General features: G+C 34.8%; 1 protein-coding gene across 1 annotated transcript in view; it reads left to right on the forward strand.

Annotated features, from left to right (window-relative positions):
- The first annotated feature begins 1,025 nt into the window (after positions 1 to 1,025).
- LOC129741883 (trissin receptor-like) overlaps positions 1,026 to 22,665 on the forward strand; it is a 183,672-nt gene continuing 162,032 nt past the window's right edge. Inside the window, exon 1 of the mRNA XM_055733696.1 lies at positions 1,026 to 2,376. The gene's annotated coding sequence lies outside the window, so the exon portion shown is untranslated. The remainder of the gene's footprint in view (positions 2,377 to 22,665) is intronic.

Raw genomic sequence — 22,665 nt, forward strand, 5'->3', positions numbered from 1 at the left:
AAGGCCCCCCCCCCCCCCCCCCCCGTCTTTTTTAAATCTCGGGGATTTTAACCAAGCAGGTTTATTCATCCCGAGGATTAATCCAAAAAGGACACAACTGCGAAGGTCGTTTTCGTACTGATGAATGTCGCTCTCTCTAGGCTTCTGAGAAATGTCAAATGACATTCTGACAGTTATCATTTCTGGTCTTATTCATCACTAGCAATCTGTAGCCGGCCGGTTCAAATAAATCGGTTGTAAAAAACTGTAGCCAGCCGGCAAAACAACCGGTCTTAGCTCAGCATTAATGAAACCATAACACTACTCTGTTTGGTACAAATCGATAACTAAAACTAGCAGGAGGATGCACGAATAAATCGATTCCTCCGTCAAAAATCCGTGGGTTCCGTTTCCCCTAATAATGATGAAAGTCAACAATCGTTAACGCTTCCGGTACCAAATTGTATGTCTCCGACAGTTGTTTTTGTCGTTGTCGATTTGTTGATTGGAGTCTCTGTTTTCTTCGGGTGGGAGACCACCCGTTGAAATGACTTTTCTTCGGAAAATACGCATCGGTGCGACACAAAAGTATGGCTCAAGAGAGTCGCAGAGAGATTTACAAGTGCGACATTACCCGAATGCTCCGGTGCAACACGAAATTGTTGCACCCGAAGCCGAAGATGAATCAAAACAGAGCACGATCTCGTGCATCGTGGCATATTTTTCCCACCCATCGCACCACCCACCGATTACCGACCACCTGTTCCTTCCGAGTCGTGTGTCAGTGAGATCTTAGCCTGACTAGTGAGAAAACTTCACGATGAAAGGGGGGATGATGACCGGGGAAAACCGTCTACCAGCTGTTTTGCTGCTGTCGGCAGAGATGGGGCGCGCTTTCGGAAAATCACAACTGGCAAGGGGGTTCGTTTTTCGTGAATGAAGGAAAATGGTAGTAATAATTTTTTTATCCCCCTTCAATTTGAGGCAGGCTGAGCTGCTGCCTGGCTGGAGTCGGTTTTCAAGTTCAGTATCCGTTTGAACTTTGCCGCGAACAGTTCGCTTTCGTGGGAGCGCCCAATCGAAAAGTGCGGATTTTGAAGGACGGACCACGGATCGACGGATTGCCCTTCTAGGCTTTTGGCTTCTTTGGTGTTAAAGACTTTTCTGATCCACGCCTGGATGTATGTAGTTGTTGGTGCTTGGTGATTTTTCTTCTTCTTGTGGATGAATGTGTCTTTGGAATCTTTGGAGTTTATTTTTCTTGGCTCCTGACTTGGAAGAGCGCAGGGGCTGTCGTGAGTCGAGATTTTTGAGTGCGATTCAAGGGATCCCGAGTGCCATTTTGATAAGAGGTTGCTAGATCTAAGGGATTCCCAGGTCTGGTTTGGAGGAGTGAACTTGGTTATTTTATGCTTTCACGCGCAGGCAAACGTGTCCCGGGTGTGATATCGCTGAAAGTCGTCTTCGGAGGCCTAATTGTAGAGCACCGGGTTTTGAACTTTCCCGCCGGGAAGGTTTCTTGGAGCTTGATAGGGGTCTGTTTGTTGTTTTGGGGTTGGAGTTGAGTGGTCAACAACACTACGGTAGCGCTCAGCCTTTGGAGATGTTGTGTGATGTTGTTGGTGTTTTTCCTTAAGAAAATAAGTGAATTTGGGTCTGTTTTCCAACCCTGACCGGTTGATTTTGCGGATTGAAACCTCCACCCACAAACGGAAAGGTCTCATCGAGTTTGAAACCTTTTTTCGGCCCAGGATTGGAGCCACGATATGATTTTCCACTTGAGTGATAATGGAAAAGTGCGTAATCATGTATTGAAACCGAGAAGTGAATCAAGCGATAAAGAGTGATTTCTCGACAAAGAAACCAAGTTGAGTGATGAAAAACGACCGAATCAAAAAATTGCTCTGTCTTTTATCGAGTGAAATTGTTTGGTGTTTTTCGCGAAAAGCTCGTCAAGTTTCCCGTTCTTCGAAATTGAATTGGTGACTTGCAAGTTTTCCTGAAGCAGTGACAAAATCCAGTCTATTGGAAAACTTTTCATCCTCGGAAAGAAGAAAAAATTTCCTTCGATCGAAACATACAATCTACAATAAAGGCGGATTTTATTACTCAGAAAAACGGCCGTCTGGAAAGTTATTCGTGAGGGCATATTTTTATGATCGTATGTCACTGTGGAAATGGTGCGCCGGAAATAGCCAAAGAAATTATTGGTCCAGCCAGTTTAACACTTCACCCACATGGCGCCGCGGCCAAATGAAATCGCCGTCTATCAGCGGAGGAGGAGCATTCATCACTAATTCAAGACCGCCCAGTGGATAATCGATTCGATTGAATGTAACCGCGCTCTCGACTTACTACTCGGAATTGGATTACTTACTCGTGAATATATGAATCGAGGTATCTATCTTTTTTTTTATTAGGGCGACAACGGGTACATTGGAAAAATTTCTTTATCGAATAAGAGAAACCGACAATGTACCTGAACTGCGCCAAATTTCAATTCAATTGGATCTCATTAGGGATGCCTCAAGACGTTCAAATTTTAGATTTATAACCCTCAAAAATCACCAAAAGAGAAAAAATATAAATTTTTAAAATCGAAGTTAAGATTTTGGTGCTAAATGGCTAAGGAATGCAAAAAAAGTCGAAATATAGTCTCAACTCAACGAAAAATTTCTACCAAAAATTTATTTTGAAAGAACGACAAAAATGACTAAAAAAACAAAATCAACAAAAATGACAAAAAATGACAAAAATGACAAAAATGACAAAAATGACAAAAATGACAAAAATGACAAAAATAACAAAAATAACAAAAATGACAAAAATGACAAAAATTACAAAAATGACAAAAATGACAAAAATGACAAAAATGACAAAAATGACAAAAATGACAAAAATGACAAAAATGACAAAAATGACAAAAATGACAAAAATGACAAAAATGACAAAAATGACAAAAATGACAAAAATGACAAAAATGACAAAAATGACAAAAATGACAAAAATGACAAAAATGACAAAAATGACAAAAATGACAAAAATGACAAAAATGACAAAAATGACAAAAATGACACAAAAATGACACAAAACAGACACAAGAGTGACACAGAAATGATACAAAAATGACACAAAACGACACAAAAATTAAAAAATGGAAAAAAATGATACAAAAATCACATAAAAATGGCACAAAAATGATACAAACATGATACAAAAATGATACAAAAATGACACAGAAATGATACAAAAATGACACTTAATGACACAAAAATGACAAAAAATGACACAAAAATGACACAAAAATGTCACAAACGGAAAGGAATACAAAGAAAAATTAAAAAAAAAACTATGTAATAGAACATTAAAAGTGACATAATTTAAAAAAAAAACTTAATAGTGAAACGAAAACAACACAAAAATAAAATAAGAAAAAAAATAAAAAAAGGGTTGACCTAAAATGACACAAGAAAGACTTAAACATGCAAACAAAAATTTTTCAAAAATAATAGAAATGCACCTTTTCAGTTCCAATTCCGTCTTATAATAACTTCAAAAACTTTAATCATTTACACTTTAATGAACGGAAATTTTTTTCATGAATAAATATTAGTTGAGAAATTTTGAAGAAAATTTTTTTTTCCACTTATTTAAGGCAACAATTTTTAAACTTAATTTCAAATAATTGTTTCATTTGAAATTAAACTGTTAAACGCTACCGGATTGGATAACATTCCCATCAGATTGGTGAAAATAGTTCTTCCTTGTATGCTCCCGATCTTAAGCCATCTTTTTAATACTATTATCAGAACTTCTAAATTTCCCTTCCAGTGGAAAAAAGTTGTACCAATCCCGAAAAAATCAAACAATCTCGATATTACCAACTTAAGGCCAATTAGTTTATACAGCTCAGTTTTGAAAATTTTCGAAAAATTATTCAAGCATCAAATTTCTAATTATGTTAACCAACATAGATTATTAAGTAACAATCAATCAGGTTTTAGAGCAAATCATAGTACTGAACCTACCTTAATGAAAGTTCACAATGACATCGCCATCCTTTGATAAAAAAGGATTAGCTTTTCTGCCACTAATTGATTTCGCAAAAGCTTTTGATAGGGTGTGCCATAAGAAGCTGATTGAAAAATTAATATCAATATTTACTTTTTCTGGATCTGCAGCTAAAATGATTCAATCATATCTTCAAGGACGGGTCAAATCAGTTTTAATAGATGCTTGTTTCTCGATGTTAACTCCTATTGAGTCTGGTGTACCTCAAGGATCGATTTTGGGACCAATGTTGTTTTCTCTCTTTATTAATGACCTGCCATCTTTTTTAAAATACTGTAGCGTTCAGATGTTTGCTGATGACGTACAAATATATTTCTGTTCTGACAATTCGTTATCAATGGAAGCTGTTGGTGACAAAATAAACTACGACTTAGAACAAATCAACCAATGGTCTATTCAGAATATTCTACCTGTTAATCCAGCTAAAACCAAGGCTCTATGCTTCAGTAGATCCAACAGAAATATTAACACCCCTACGCTTTATCTGGCAAATTCTGAGATAGTTTTCACCGATTATGCTGAAAATCTTGGCGTCATTTTTGACCATGAATTGTTATGCAACCGGCAAGTCAATAAACAGTGTGGCAAAATTTATGGATCTATGAAACAGTTAAATCTCACCATGAGGAACCTTGATGTCGGAACTAAATTAAAATGATTCAAAAGCTATGTTTATCCGTTATTCATTTATGGCGATTTTATCTATTCAAATTGTTCTGCTAGGTCCATGGACAGACTCCGTGTTGCTCTGAACTCATGCGTTCGTTACGTTTACAACTTATCTAGGTATTCCAGTGTTTCCCACTTTAAAAAAAAATTTGATAGGCCATTCTTTAATTTTTACAAATATAGATCCTGCGTAGTTATCCACAGAATACTTCATAAAGAAGCTCCACAATATATCAAAAGACTTTTCGTTCCTGTGAGAAATTCAAGAACACTGAATTTAACTATTCCATCGGATTGCTTGGTTTATTTTAATAACTCGTTTTTCGTTAGAGGCATCTCGACCTGTATTAATCTTCCTATCCATATAAAATCCTTAAAAAGACTTAAGACTTAAGACAGTAAACGGTTATTTTATAGTTAGGTATGATAATAATAATAATATTTATTAATGACCCTTTAACTTTATAATAGTTAGGTATGAAAGTTCGTCAGAAACGAAATTTGTTCAATATTTAAAATCACAAGTTAATAACCTAATTGTAACGCATAAAAAAGAATGTAAAAATCTTATGTTACATGATTTTGATTTGAAATTCGTTTATTTGGAAGGGTGCCGTGCGCTATACCGATTAAGCACCCTTTTATGTTACATGAATAAAACGAATTATTATTATTATTATCATTAAGTTTTCTTATGTCAAATGAAGAGTTATGAAAAATATTTTGTCCATCCTATATAAGGAATTTTGCCACAACGTTCGCGAGCAAGTTTTTGGAACTATTCGATCATGCACAGCTCTCTTAATAAATAATAAAATTTCATCATCTGAAATTGATTTAAAATAACGAAATGAATTATGAAATCACAGTTTTGGGTCGACTCATAAACTTTGCATATTATTTGGTCAATTTGGATTTAGTGGCCCACGATCCCCCACCATTTTTCAAAATCCAAAAAAAATTTCAAAAATTTAATTTAGAAAAAAATTAGAATTTGGGGAAATAACTTGTTAAAATTAAAAAAAAAACTTATAATACCTTGAAAATGTAGAAAAACATACATTTTTTTATTTTTATTTTATCTAAAGAAGTTATGGAACAATAAAAAAAAGTGGCCAATGATTCCCCACTCTCCCATAATAATAATCCATTTTATTCGTGAATTTTCATGTCTAACTAATAAAAGTCAGTTGTTAACTGTTTAATGTAAATCTTGATAGTGAAGCTTTCTTGAATTCAAATTTCGATTTAATGGACTTAATGCTGGAAGGAAGATTATTCCAGTTCGAGATGCCTCTTACGAGAAACAAGTTATTGTAATAGACTGAAATATGAGGTGAAATTACAAAATTAATAGTTCCAGAGTTTCTTATTGGAACAATATGTCTTTCAATGTAATGGAACAAAAAGTCTTTTAACGTAATGCGATCTTCCTCTAGTAACTATTCTATGTACCAAAACGCACAACCTATGTTCATAAAAGTAATAGAATGGGCAACCAATCAGCATTTTTTGAAGATGAGAAACACTTGAAAATCTAGATAGGCCATAGACGTAACGGACACACGAGTTCAAGGCAACTCGCAGTCTGTCCATGGGCCTGACTGAACTATTGAATAAATAAAATCTCCGTATATAAACTTTGAAAAAAAAATGTAGCATTTGAACAGTTTTAATTTAGTATTAATATCGAGATGCCTAGTGGTAAGATTAAGCCTTTTTAAAGATCCATAAATTCTGCTACATTGTTTGTTTACTTGCCTTTTTCATGACAGTTCGTGATCAAAGATTACGCCAAGATTTTCCGCATAATCGGAGAATATAATTTCAGAGTCTGCCAATTGAAGTCTCGGAAGATCTGAATCTCTATTCCATCTTTAAAAAAAAACAGAGCTTTAGTTTTTGCGGGGTTTATAGGTAGAAAGTTTAAGTAGGACCATTCATTAACTTTTAGCAAGTCATAATTGATTTTATCACATACATCACTTAGGGGCACTGATTTGTCAGAGCACGTTATCAGCAAACATCTGAATATTGCAATATTTAAGAACTGAAGATCATATATGAAGAGAGAACAAAGAAGTGGACCTAGAATAGATCCTTGAGAAACTTATGACTCAATGGGCATTAGGACAGACAAACAGCTACCAACGAATACAGCCTGTTCACCACCCTGAAGGTATGATTTAATCATTTTCATTTTTTAAAATAAAATTTAGAAATTAATTTTTCGATGAGCTTCTTGTAGGACTTCCTGTCGAACGCTTCAGCAAAATCTATTAATAGGAGAACTGCTAACCCTTTTTATCAAGAGAAGCAGCAATATCATTATGCACTTTAATCAAGGTAGTTCCTATACTACGATGAGCTTATAATCCAGATTGACTATTGCTTAAATGATTATTCTCATTGATATAGTTCGAAATTTGTTGTTTGATCAGCTTTTCGAATATTTTTGAGATGGAGCTTAGAAGACTCATTGGTCTCAAATTAGTAATATCGTGATTATTGGATTTTTTTGGAATTGGTACAACCTTAACTTTTTTCCATTGAAACGGAAATTTAGATGTTCTAATTAAAGATGGTTCAAAATCAGAAGTAAATAAGGAACAACAATTTTCACAAGTTTAATAAGGATATTATCGAGTCCAGTAGCATTGGATTCAAAAGAGGCAATTGCATTCACTATTTCATATTCATAAAACGGTTTGAATTGGAAACCGGTTGAGGTTTGTGGGATGAGGATATCTTCACTATTATCGGATATAGAAATTTAACAAAAGTAGTCATTAACATATCTATGAATTTTAAATTTTCCTCGATTATTGCAGTACCTTTCATGTGAACAATCCTTGAACCTAATTTTTGTCCCAGATAAGATATTCGATGTTATGCCATTTTTTTTTTCAAAATAACTTTGTTGACTTATTTAACCTAGCAGAACCTGGCAGCAAAACCTGCCGTTTTTAAATAAATTTAATTGAATTAAGTTTTTTTCAGATTTGAAAGTTCCAAAAAATATAACTTTGGTTGAGAAATATTCCTTTTTTTTGCATTAAAGTTCACGTAAACAAAGCCCAAAACTTACTTGTACCCCAGAAAAAATAATCGATGTTATACACATTTTTTCAAAATGATTTTTTTTTAATTTTTGCGTTTTTGACTACTTATTTGAAGGCTGTGTAATAATAGGGTGAGAATAAAAGATCTCATAAAACTACTTTGTATATCCGGGAAATTTATTGATTAATATAACCTTTGCAAAAACATTTCATCAAAATATTACAAGCTCTAGCAGCAAGGTCTGCCATTTATAAATACTTTAACATGGATTCAGATTCTTTTTTATATTTAAATGGTTATAACTATTTTCATGGAATGCTTAGCTGCTTGCCATCCCAAGCAACCAATAGTCTCGTTAAAAAGGTCAAACACAGCTTAATCAGCATAATCAATGTGCTAAAGTACGTTTTATTCAGCCCAAAATTTAAGTTCTTATTGAAACTTTGAAGTTCCATTACAGATTTGAACGGCCTTCTATTCAGCCCACAAGTAAACGTTTAATCAGCGAAAATAAAAAAAAAATTCTCCTCTCCTCTCTTGCTTTGGTCACCACCAGCCCATGTGGTGCTGCCGGTTTCTCGGCATCCATCTTTATTTCTCCCATCACCTCCCTCAATTGATCTTACTTAATTGCTTTGTTTTTAACTTTGTTCGACACATGCCAGCACGCACGCCAATTCTGCTACACAATTATTTGATTCGCTTACTCAAGCAATCAAACAACCTAATGCAAAAAATTAGTACTGGTACCAGATTTGAACCCGATCCTCCTAGATGATATCCAAACACGCTGCCACGACGCCACGCCTAGATGTTGCCTTACCGGCAGCTAAAATTCGAAGTGGTTATAAGCTTCCTAGAATACCCGCAAGGGCAGTCAGTAGCAAAGACGCATGTTGATTATGACTAAGAAACATTACGAAAAGGCGTATAAATCAATCATCCGTTAAAATAATATCGGTTTTAAAAAAAAAATTAATTCCATGTTTATAACTGTTAAGCTAAAAATTATACAAATTCTTGAGTTTATCTTGATTAATGAATGAATTGCTTCAACTGCCTTTCAATGTGTGATAAATTCGTGAAAAGTAAATACAGTAGGACCAAATTTTATAAAGTCAACATATTAACTCTTATCAAAAACAATCATTTGCGAGTTATCTTTAAGTTGTTCTAAGTCGCGAATGCCATAAAGATGGTAAAACGACTATAATCGAAACAAAAAAAAAAAAAAATTTAAGTTGTTCTGAGTTGAAGTTTCAATATAAATTATTCATTTCAACAATTTCCAAGCTCCAAAAAATGATTTATTCATTATATGCCCTTTTGTGATGTTCGTTCACATTTCATATTCATGAAATGGCGGACATGTCTCAAAAAGGCTGTTTGAGGAACTTTTTGGAACTTGAAGTTCACAGAAGGCTATTTGAGGATCTTCTTGGAACTTGAAGTTCACAGAATGCAATTTGAGACCTAATTTGTAACTTTTATACTGTGTGGGGGCGATTGACATGTCACAAAAACGTTATTTGAGAAACTTCTTGGAACCTGAAGGCCACAAAAGGCTAATAAGACCTCATTAGTAACTTTTATACAGTGTGGATACGATTGACATGTCACATAAAAAGCTATTTGCGGAACTTTTTGGAACTCCAAGTCTATTAGAGGCTTTTTGAGGAACCTTTTGTAACTTTTATGCAAACATTCGAGAAAATTCGGCACCAAATCCCTTTGCAACCTTTGTTCAGCGTAATTCGAACTTTGGAGGCACGAGTTTAAGTAGATATGAGACTTTTGGTTGCTTGGGATGTTACCAAAACATGAAGCTTAAGAATAGTCAAAATCAATGACCGACTTCATCACAAGCTGAATTGAGTTTCCCGGATGATTTAATGTGAAAAATTTCTTCAATAATTAAAATTTCCATTCAAAATTGAAACACGTTGCACTAACTCAGCAATAAACCAAATCATTTCAAATTTTACACTGATGCTTGGTGACTCAAAAAACATCTAAAAATATATGAGAGAAAAAAGTCATTTTTGGAGCGGTCTAATGTACTCCTTCTGCAAGCAGACGTTTTCCGTGCAGCAGACGATTCTGCTGCTCCGCCGTTGAAATCAAAACATTGTTTGTTTTGGATTCCACTTGTTCCGTACAATTCGCAATTGTGAACAATAGAATTGATGATTCTTGATGACAGATTATGATAACTCAGTAGTCTTGCCAGATATTCTGTGTTATCCAGTATATTCACATAGAGATGAGTATTTTCTCATTTACTCATTCAAAAATGAGTACTTTCCCGGATATTGAGTATGATAAGTGGAGAGTGCGACAATAGCAATCATTAATGAATTGTGTAGTTATGTAATGCCTATACTGACGAAACATGAATCAATATGACTCTATTCCAAACACTGAACCTGAGTATTCAAAAGTATGATCCTCCCCATCGGTAGCAAGGTCCAGCCTATATCTATGTGGCTTCAAATTAACCCCAGATGCACTCCCTCTGAAACATTTAGCCTAAAAGTTTTCTTTCCGATACTGGGAATTAAACCCAGTACACCTGGGTTACCAGACTCGTGCCAACATATCCGATAGACCACATCGGCGCTATAAATGTATCAAATTAGAAATGCACGAAAATTGCTTAAATCTCAAAAATTCGACTATCTGCCAAAAATTTGTTTTTTCAGATAACACAAAAACTTAACGATTTCTGCATTTGAAGTCTTTGGTATCAAAATGAAAACTTCGATTTCTTAGATTTCATTTGGTTCCCTCTTTAGTGACTTTGAACGTTTTGAGGTAAAATTCGCCGTTCCATTCCAACTGAGCAGAAATTTTACACAAACCTCTTTATTGGGCCAATCAATCAAATGTTAATCACATATGCACATTGGTTTTTTTTTAATTTGATATGATCACTTTCGCTGCCACCCTACTTTATTACATTACCGTTAACCAAATGTAGCTACCTATGCATGTTGATGTATGTGCTCAATTACTCGGGAATCCAAAGTGAAGAAAAAAGGAAGCGGGTTCTGTGAAAATTGAATCTATACCCAGCACACCGCACACGCCGATTTGTGCAAACCACTCCACTCCAAATTGAAGCATCAATCAGCGTGTCCCTTGAAAGGGTGCACCCAAAGCGCGCTATAAAATCATGCAGCGCTCCCGGAGTGATTAAGTGAACCGAATGAGTGTGTCTCTAAGTGCATCAAGCACAGCGGCACCTTGCTTCTTCTATATCTACTAGTAAGATCCGTAGCGCATTTGTGTAGAGATATACTATAGTAGTGTGGCAGCAGATGGAACCGATTTATCTACGACGGTGCACATTCTTAATCTGCTCCAGATGGTCGAAACTGCAACTGCATCTAGAGGACGCCGTTGATGAGAACATACCAAAAACAACGAAACGTTTGCCTCTGTCTACACTGGGGTGTGGGAAAAACTTTAATGCGCACTAACTAAAATCAGCAGCAGATGCAGCATCTAGCAACGAGCAGCAGGTCTAGAGAGGTAAGTGTCCAAGGGTGGCGTTTACGAGTTGCGAAATTATTCGGGAACATCTCATCACTCACCCGGGTCGGGTTCGGGAGTATTTCTTAATGGTTGAAGGTGCTTCATTTATGCAATTTTATGGCCGGGTCATTCTTAATCCGAAAGTTTTTTCTTCATTTGTTGCCCATTTTTCTGACTCATTTCAAACGAAAAAATAGTCATTGACAGTCTACATCTTATCAATAATATGTGATTCCTATAGATTATAATTGAAAAATTAGAACTCGATAATGAATTTATAATGGACACACAATCATCCATGAGGCTGTGCCATATGTCAACCGATGTAGATTCGATACATAACAATACTGTGTTATGTATGTAGCGTAGGAACATACGCTATTACAATCAATCTGTCTTCATAATAAAGTGTCCATCTCAATTCCATTGACTCCTACACAACATTCAATTTACGGTTTTCCCAGCACAAAAGCACATTGTCTAGCTTGTTTGAGTTCATTGTAAGCTGCCAGTAGATGTAGAGGATATCCAGGTCCACAGAAATGTAACACTTGGGTGCTTCCGTCTGCAAAAAAAAAAGTTGCCTCTATTCATAAGGTGTTATACATCCGGAATCGTTCTTGAACTTTCAACTCGACCTTTGTGGTAGGGCAAAAACAAATCTTGTGAGACATCATCAACTTTATTAATCCTTTTTGCATGATGGACAAAAATTACTATCACCCTAGTTTTAACCCAAGAGGGCAGACATGCATGCTGTCGTAATTGCATTGGACAAAGATGAGTTTCCGAGACGGCTGTTGGCTGGCTGAGCTCAATTGGGATAGGAGCTTGTCCCAGCTGGCAGCTGTCACTTCGTTTCGATGCAATCAGGAGACGCATAGATTGTTTCTGATGGATGCCGTATGGTTCTCAACCTACATAGCTATGTACCTATACTTTTGTGCTTCTCTTTTCGAAATGCTAATTGGAAGCTATCATCATCGTATCCAAAGTGATTCGAAATAGATCATATCTCGGAAAAAATTTCATAATACTTTAAATATGTGCTTAGATAGATGATACCCAAGTTAAGTCAACAACACGTCAGCTGATATTGGAATCCATCCAATTTTTGTTTCAAATCTCTTAAAAGCTGAAAAAACTCCAATTTTCTTAAGGGTGATACGGTCAAAATTTGGTCAAGGGAAAACGCGTGTAAATCGGTGAAATCGTTTAATTTAAAAAATCAAATTGAATTTCTTTTTCAAGTTTAACTAGTATAAAATTCAGGAAAAATATTCAGTCAGGCTTCCGAATTGCCGGGCCTTACGCTTAACCCCTGCCATCAGATTTTGTACAGCAACCCATTCTACCTTCTTCGCCGCAGAAAGCCATTTTGCCTTGAACTGCTGCTCGTCCTTAGCAGTTTTTTTGGTCTTCTTTAAGTTCCGCTTGACAATAGCCCAGTATTTCTCAATTGGGCGGAGCTCTGGCGTGTTGGGAGGGTTGTTGTACTTGTGAACCACCTGCACGTTGTTGGCGGCGTACCACTCCATGGCCTTTTTACCGTAGTGGCAAGATGCCAAATCCGGCCAAAACAGTACGGAACAACCGTGTTTCTTCAGGAAAGGCAGCAGACGTTCATTCAAACACTCTTTCACGTAAATTTCTTGGTTGACAGTCCCGGAAGCTATGAAAATGCTGCTTTTCAAGCCATCGTCGTGTACAGCCTCCGGGATCGCGCTTTGGCCGTCGTATTTTGTTTATCGTCGCGATTTGGAATCACTACCTTCTTGTAAGTCGATAGTCCGGCTAGTTTTTTGGCTAGATGCACGGTTGTAGACGATATATCCAGCTTATTTTCGGCATCTCAGAGAGAGAGGTCAGGGTTTTGCTTGAAACTACCGGCAACTCTCTTTCGGTTTCCGGTTTTCGATTTTCCCCCGATCCAGACTTCTTGGCTGTCGACAAACGTTCCCCAAACACTTTAATTACATTTGTAACGGTTGATTTGGCAACTTTTAGCGATTTTTCCAGCTTTGCGTGCAAGTAGCTCGGATTTTCGCGATGCGCGAGCAAAATTTTGATACACTGCTTTTCTTCCTTGGACGGCATTTTGACAACTGAAGAGTGAATTTCAAAATCAAAATAGGAGCAACATTCTACACACACACACACCTTCAAAATGAGGGGTGTTCAGGTTTTTTAAATGCAAAATTGAAAAAAAAAAATCTTCAAGTTGATATTGACCAAATTTTGACCGTATCACCCTTTATTGCATAACTTCCTTTCATGCGATACCTCGCTAGACACCCAACAGTCATGTCAATTGAATTTATTGTTTTTCAATGCCAAAAGACATTCAACACCAAATGACTTTTTTACTTTATAAGTTACGGTCCCCGACAAAGTTGTTCAGCAGAAACTTTGCTTTAGAAAATTTATAGATTGGTACAAAATCCATAAGCAGACTTGGTTCCACAGAACAAATCAAAAATGTTGTTGATTTTCCGTATTAAATAGTGAATTTTGTCATACAAACCTTAATGTTCAAATTCACTCATGTAAAGGTTACTTAAACATTCTTCAAAAAATCATGGATGAGTTTTGAACCAAAAATAAGCTTTTTTAACCTCAGAGTTTGAGAAATTCAAAAAATTACTCCAAATCGACTCAGTCTACTGAGACATCTCCTTTTACGACACTGTATGACTATAACGAATTGAAATTCATTTTCAATTACGTATAATAGTTTGTAATGCAATAAATCTTTTGTAATGAAATTCAAATCTCACACAAAATCTACACGTTATTTTTGTCATTTTTGTGATTTTTGTGATTTTTGTCATTTTTGTCCTTTTTTGTCATTTTTGTCATTTTTGTCATTTTTGTGATTTTTGTGATTTTTGTCATTTGTGTCATTTTTGACATTTTTGTCATTTTTGTCATTTTTGTCATTTTTGTCATTTTTGTCATTTTTGTCATTTTTGTCATTTTTGTCATTTTTGTCATTTTTGTCATTTTTGTCATTTTTGTCATTTTTGTCATTTTTGTCATTTTTGTCATTTTTGTCATTTTTGTCATTTTTGTCATTTTTGTCATTTTTGTCATTTTTGTCATTTTTGTCATTTTTGTCATTTTTGTCATTCTTGTCATTCTTGTCATTTTTGTCATTTTTGTCATTTTTGTCATTTTTGTCATTTTTGTCATTTTTGTCATTTTTGTCATTTTTGTCATTTTTGTCATTTTTGTCATTTTTGTCATTTTTGTCATTTTTGTCATTTTTGTCATTTTTGTCATTTTTGTCATTTTTGTCATTTTTGTCATTTTTGTCATTTTTGTTATTTTTGTCATTTTTGTCATTTTTGTCATTTTTGTCATTTTTGTCATTTTTGTCATTTTTGTCATTTTTGTTATTTTTGTCATTTTTGTCATTTTTGTCATTTTTGTCATTTTTGTCATTTTTGTCATTTTTGTCATTTTTGTCATTTTTGTCATTTTTGTCATATTTGTCATATTTGTCTTTTTTGTCATTTTTGTCATTTTTGTCATTTTTGTCATTTTTGTCATTTTTGTCATTTTTGTCATTTTTGTCATTTTTGTCATTTTTGTCATTTTTGTCATTTTTGTCATTTTTGTCATTTTTGTCATTTTTGTCATTTTTGTCATTTTTGTCATTTTTGTCATTTTTGTCATTTTTGTCATTTTTGTCATTTTTGTCATTTTTGTCATTTTTGTCATTTTTGTCATTTTTGTCATTTTTGTCATTTTTGTCATTTTTGTCATTTTTGTCATTTTTGTCATTTTTGTCATTTTTGTCATTTTTGTCATTTTTGTCATTTTTGTCATTTTTGTCATTTTTGTCATTTTTGTCATTTTTGTCATTTTTGTCATTTTTGTCATTTTTGTCATTTTTGTCATTTTTGTCATTTTTGTCATTTTTGTCATTTTTGTCATTTTTGTCATTTTTGTCATTTTTGTCATTTTTGTCATTTTTGTCATTTTTGTCATTTTTGTCATTTTTGTCATTTTTGTCATTTTTGTCATTTTTGTCATTTTTGTCATTTTTGTCATTTTTGTCATTTTTGTCATTTTTGTCATTTTTGTCATTTTTGTCATTTTTATCATTTTTGTCATTTTTGTCATTTTTGTCATTTTTGTCATTTTTGTCATTTTTGTCATTTTTGTCATTTTTGTCATTTTTGTCATTTTTGTCATTTTTGTCATTTTTGTCATTTTTGTCATTTTTGTCATTTTTGTCATGTTTGTCATGTTTGTCATTTTTGTAATTTTTGAAATTTCTTTTTTATTGTTGGATTAAATTTTTTTGTTATATTTTGTTATTATTTTATTTATTTTATTTCTGTGCACTGATTCTCACGCCGAAATTTTTATTCGAAATTTCCGCATCCTTTCTCTGCTGTTTCGGAAATATCGTTAAAAAATTTGAAAACTAGACTGCTTCAAATTTATTTTCCAGCCAATTTCTAATTCCAAATAAGGAACATAATTTGAAATTTGTTTTAGTGACTTCAGCGTTTTTGGTCCGGACACTGATGGAGCACTTTTCACCATTCTTCCCTCAAATCAACCGCAGCTGTACGTTACCCGAATCGGTTGATCAAATTGTTTATGTGTTTTTGTCTAAATATACGAGAAAGTCCATGACGGATGGCATCGATTGGCATGCATCTGCAGAATTAACTATGGTCCCATTCATATAGGCATATTTAGGTATGGGCTATAAATTCACAAGTTGATGATGCGGTTCTATCTCACCGAATGTCCAGCTGTGGGCGAACAGCAGCTCGAAATGATTTATCTTCCGCCCTTTTTTCCAGCTCCCTATATGTTTGTACGTGTTTGTGTGTGTATGAGTGTATGTTTATCTATCTGAGGGTGAGTTTAAGCTGTGCCGATTCACGGAAGGTCTCTTCAAGATTATTGGGGCTGATTGTTAGCAGTAGCAAAGCTTGTTATATTTACAGGGCGTCCAAGAGAAATTCCTCTCCATAATCTAATTCAATTTTCATGCTTGATGTGGATCCATTTATTTGCCAAATTTTTTTTTCTTATTTGTTTGCTTCAGCCAAACTTTAGACATCTTGAAAACAATTTTTGGGGGCAGGACTGTTTTCGGAATTCTTTACCTCCGGATTACGACTACCAAAAGACTAAGAAGAATGTTTATTAAATTTTATTTTATTAATTTTGTTTCAAATGCATTTTCAACATCTGACCAATTTTTATTTTTATTTTGTTAATCCCAAAACCCACTTAATAACAAAACATTTAGCCATAATACTTTAATTTGTTTGGCGTCCTTAAATAACATTCATTAGGGAAACACAATCAGCCATGCCAATCAAGAAGTTAGCACATCTGTTGAAGCGGCAAAAGCCGAGAACATTCTAAAACTTTTTCTCCTTTGCAGTAAAACTCCCTAATAAAAAAAATCGAGAACATTTCTTCGCCGCCCGCCTGTTTCAATTCAGCAGCTCAGGTTCTTAATCAATATGCTAATTTATGTATGTATGTGTGTATGTGCGCATGTATAATTAATTGCCCTAACAACATACATGAAGCACGTTCGAGATTGGTCTCGGGACAATTATCCACAATTTTTTCGCTTCGTCTAGGTCGAAATTTCATTAAGGTGTTTGGAGGTGAGAAGAAAATAGAATTTTTGATAACCTAGCTCTTAAAGAGGAAGACAGCAGTAATAACTTTGCGAAGCTAGAGATTATATATATATGTACTGAGTTTAAAATATGTTGCCTAGAAAAGCATGAAATATGCCAGCTAAATTGTTCGTTTTATTTGAGTTATCAGCAGAGATTCACGCTTGTTAACATTTTACGGTTTGGAGTTTTCATCCAATTTACCAACTACAAAATATTATTCCTGCGTGAAAAATATAACCTTTCTATAATGATATCTTATTGCCTTTCAAAAGTGGAATGTTTACAGATACAACCCAGCTAACATGAAATCGTAATAGAAATGGTAATCCAAATCGAATATTAAGACATTTTCAATAACCATCGTAAACAAATTGGTATTGAGTGATTTTCTATCATTCATTTACGACTAGATTTGCCCAAAAAAAGTTGAATCGGATAGCAGCTTAGTCAATTCGTAAATATGTCTCCAAAAAGTTGAGAATATTCTAATTCGAAATTTACGATTTGAGTGAACTGATTTATGATAAATGAGTAATCCTTCCTCCTTTCTTCCTTTGACCGGTTCGTTAACAGAAAATCTTACAACTGATAAGTTGACATCGTGGTAAGATACCGGACAACCAACTCGGAGGACTGGAGTTCAAATCTCGGTCGGGGAATTTTTTTTCGTTTTACTCAAATTACTTATTGTCGTATATTTTGCTTTTTGTGCTTGATTCCATACTTCATAACCAGGTACCAACTTTATTTTTTTGGCATATTTCTTATTTCGGCGTTACCATAAATATACTCAAATATATTTAAAAGAATAGGTTCCATAAAAAATCTTTTTCACGCTCATTCCACAGTTTGTGCAGGCCTGTCCGTAGCTCCGAAGTTCGAACTACCAGGAGAAAACTACACACTAATTGACTCTCTTGCTTGATCGCCGTCTTACTGACTGACTTCCTGCACTCTAATGACGAATAACGCGATGTCTGTTTAATCCATTCACACATCCCCCTCCGTTGCTAATCAAAATAATGTTAGTATAACAGTTTTAAAATCTGTTCCTTTTCTAAAGTTTTCAAGAAAAAAAAATATATATGGATACAAGGAAACATCATGGTAAACAAATTGTGCGTTTTCCATATACAAATATGCTGACTTACTAAAAAAACACTAATTATCGCAACAATCAAAAATTGATTCGTAGAGGCGAACCAGCCTGTGACTGAAAATCTCTCGAATAAATGAAAAAAGATTGATTAAATTTCAAACAAGTATGTTTTTGTTCTAAGAAACTTGGCCATGAATACTATCAATGAACTGGTGTGAAGTTGTTTTGAAGTTTACACTACAATGCGAAAGCATCGACTTACAGATCTCAATTCCGCCTTTTTTCAATCTCCGTTGAACATAATCATCTTAAATATTTCGATGATCCTTATGTCTCTGTTTGTTCACCAACCAAGCAATTGAATGTACGCAATATGAGCGTCTACTATTCCAAAAAGGCAAACTATGTAAAAACTAAAAGTAATTTCAACTATATTCCCAGGGCTCAATCTTTTCTCTATTTCGAGGATTTACAAATCTTGAGGAATACTCTCCATAGGTTAACGGGAAATCATGTTGTGTAAAATTTTGCTCAAAATCACTGACTTTACTATACCATAATGTGAAACACTATTTATGTTATCACTCGCTTACAGAAAGAATCCCCTATAGCACAAGACCAATTTTCACATTCGGATAAAAAATTACACTATATAGGCAAGTTAGGTCGTAGTGGTTTGATACGTAGTCACTAACATTTGTTTATGTTTTGCATATACATAGAGTTGGTTTTGACATTTCTCACGCACATTAGCTGGCGTCCCACTGGCGTGTACGGACGAAATTTCATCACTGTTTCCCAACAAATATGAAACCGTATCAGAAATGATAACTTAAGTCGTTTACAATGGTGTTGCGAATCGCAATTCCAACTGCATAGTGAAAAGATTGTTTAAAATGTCGTCTGAAGTCAGTTTAAATCGAATATGCATATGATAGATAGTTCGCCATGTTTGTAAATTTTGAAATGACTTTGCACCTGCGCGGGCTTCAAGTGAGAAAATCATCGTCATGTTCTCTCTGCAACCAACAGTGCATCCAAATGACTGAAAATCAGATGGGAATTCAGTAATACTGACCAATGAGAGAAGTGGAAGATATTGTAGCTGGCAACGATTTGAAGGCTATGAGAGTAAAATCTGGAGATCTCTTGCATTCTTCCGAAAGGTACGAATAAGGTGTCTAATAACGTCCAAGTTTTAGTCGTTTTAGAAAGAAATAAAATTTATGTGTATACATATACTGCCTCCATTTTGGTAGGTAAATGCTGTTTTTTCAACTTTCATACGATCATGCCACGTATAATGGTACGCATATCAAAACAGCATAAGAATATAGCTACAAAAAAGTTTGCTGGGTCTCATCTTATAGTTATATAGGTTATGGTACTCTCTTAACGCATTTCAAACTATTTACTCGATTTGCCTTTTTCAAAGACAGCTCTTGATGCACTTGAATTTTAAGACAGTTTGTTCAAGCTATCCTATTTCACTAACTCAGGAACTAAGTTGGCCTTGTTCGAGTGCGGTTGTGTTTTTTGTCACGATCGCGTTTTGCTTCGTCATTCTTCGAAATTTATTTTTCCACGCGTTTTTTTGGAGCTGCAAAATTGAAATTCTTTAAATTGAAAAATATAAAGTGAACGTGATTTTATTTTAGTTAAAAATTTGTTGTTTAACTCTAAGATAACCAGGTATTGCAGTGAAAAGTGTAATTTTTACCAGTTGTTGTGTGAAGATGTGAACTGTAAGTGGGATTGAAAAAGGGCCTCTGATCGCGAATAGATTTGATTTACTAATTTCTAATAATAAGTAGGTATTTCAATTAATCTGGAGATAATAAGCTAAAAAAAGTGATCAACACGAGTGAGAAAGGTTGAAGTGTCGATGTATCAACATCAGTATGTCGGTCAAGTATTTTTTGAAAAAAAAAAATTATGCGGAAACTATATTTGGCAAATTGAGTTTGTTGGCATATGAGGAGGAATTAATAGAACCGTACACTAAGTTTAACGTTTGAGCCCTGATGCTTAGCCTAAATTCTACAGGCCTAAGGCCACAGGTTAACGGTGAATATTCGTGAAAACGTCTGTGAAAAGGGCCCTTCTCTGCAATCGTGATGGAACCTTCGCAGAATTGCAATGATTGCTACGATTTCCAGCAAATTCCTTAAAGAAGAACAACAGAAGTTCCGGTGTTCATGGCTCGGATGAATCATGCAGCTAAGTCCTTGTTTTGAATTATTTTTGTTATTATAAATCTTTACTGATTGCATAATGTAGATTACATAACATACATATGTAGTGTTTTATAAAATCATATTTTATTTATTTATTTATGGTAACCGTTCATATATGTAAACTATTTAATCGGCAGGGTGAATGGTTGAAACGTGTAAGTCGGTCATAATGAATTGAAATATTAAATTTTCACCAAAAAATCTTTCTAAAAGTAAATTTTGAAAGGTTTTGTGGCTGTTATTACTAATTAGGATTCTTTTTCTTTAATTTTTATTTTCAAGAGCGAGTAACGGCGCTATAACCAAGGTCTTTGACCAGAAATGATGGCGCATAGAAATTCAAAACTTGCAGAAAATTTAGAAGTGAATTTGAACCATAAAACATTTCATTCTAATTCCATCAATCCATTTGCTATAGTTTTGAACTTTTATGCTGAAATACCTCATTCCCAACCGCAGAAGAAGGAAATTCCAAGGAACATCGTCAAGGAGTACTATAAATTTTAGCATATGTGCTCCCAACGTTGGTATTTTCAATTGTATATTCATAATCACAGGAACGTATGGTACTGTTGTCCACGTTTCTTCCTCCCTGTGTTCCAGTTGTCTCTGCGTCTAATACTGCACAGTGGGCCCGGCCGAGTAAAGATGGGTAGTAAATGTACTTTTACTACTGCTGGGGGGGGGGGGGGGATGCTGACAAGTTCTGGCTGTGTATGTATCATAAGCAAGCATAAGCATAAGCAAGCTATCCTATTTCACTAACTCGCTTCATTGTAACCTCTTATCTCAAACGTTCCCACAACAAGATTAATGAGTAATTAGATGAATTGCCTTCTTAAAACACTTTAAAATTCCAAGTTGTCCTTTTGACTCACATGAATTATGAACAATCCATTCAAACTATCCTCTCGCAACGCTTCATAGATTGTTCTTATCTCGAGCTGTTCTTTCAATCCGCTTGATTTCTTATTTGAGAAGTAACTCAGGCTATCCTCTCAACTCGCCTTTAAGTTTCAAGATATTCTTTTAATTCGCTTGAAATTTTTATCAGTTACTCAGGCTGTTCTCTCAATTCACCTTTTGATTTCAAGTTGTTCTCTTGACTCACTTGTTTTTTCATCAATAACTCAGGCTGTCCTTTCAACTCGCCTTTTGATTTCAAGCTGTCCTCTCAACTCGCTTGTTTTTTTGTAACTTGTTTGTTTGAAACAACTGACTTTATAAACTCGCTTGTTTTTTCATCAATAACTCAGGCTGTCCTCTCAATTCACCTTTCGATTTCAAACTGTCCTCTCAAGTCGCTTGTTTCCTCATTAATTACTCAGGCTGTCCTCTCAACTTGCCTTTTGATTTCAAGTTGTCCTCTCAATTCGATTGTTTTTTTTGTAGCTTCTTTGTTTGAAACGGCTCATGACTTTATAAACTCGCTTTTGATTACAAGCTATCCTCTCAACTCGTTTTTTTTTCATCTATCACTCAGACTGTCTTATAGACTCGCTTTCTGATTTCAAGCTGTCTTCTCAACTGGCTTGTGTTTTGTCAATTTCTCAGGCTGTTCTCTAAACTCGCCTTTCGATTTCAAAATGTTCTTTTAACTCGCTTGTTTTTTCATCAATAATTAAGGCTGTCCTCTCAACTTGGTTTTTGATTTCAAGCTGTCCTCTCAATTCGTTTGTTTTTTGTAACTTTTTTGTTTGAAACGGCTCATGACTTTATAAACTCGCTTATTTTTCTCATCAATAACTCAGGCTGATCTCTCAACTCGCCTTTCGATTTCAAGCTGTCCTCTCGACTGTTTTTTCATCATTAACTCAGGCTGTCCTCTAGACTCGCCTTCCAATTTCAAGCTGTCCTCTCGACTTGCTCGGTTTTTCATCAATTACTCAGGCTGTCATTTCTACTCGCCTTTTGATTTCAAGCTGTCCTCTCAATTTGCTTGTTTTTTTTTTGTAACTACTTTATTTGAAATGGCTCATGACTTTTTAAGTTCGCTTGTTGTTCATCAATTATTCAGACTGTCCTCTCGACTCGCTTTTCGATTTCAAGCTGTCCTCTCGACTCGTTTGTTTTTTCTTCAATTATTTCAGGCTGTCCTATAGACTCGCCTTCCAATTTTAAGCTGTCTTCTCAACTCGCGTGTTTATTCATCAATAACTCAGGCTGTCCTCTCAACTCGCCTTTCGATTTCAAGTTGCCCTCTCAACTCGCTTGTTTTTTCATCAATTACTCAGGCTGTTTTCTCAACTCGCCTTTCGATTTCAAGCTGTCCTCTAGACTCTCTTATCTTTTTCATCAATTACTCAGGCTATCATCTCAACTCGCCTTTCGATTTCGAGCTATT

This window comes from Uranotaenia lowii, chromosome 2 (assembly GCF_029784155.1).
Source record: "Uranotaenia lowii strain MFRU-FL chromosome 2, ASM2978415v1, whole genome shotgun sequence".
Classification (NCBI taxonomy): Eukaryota; Metazoa; Arthropoda; class Insecta; order Diptera; family Culicidae; genus Uranotaenia; species Uranotaenia lowii.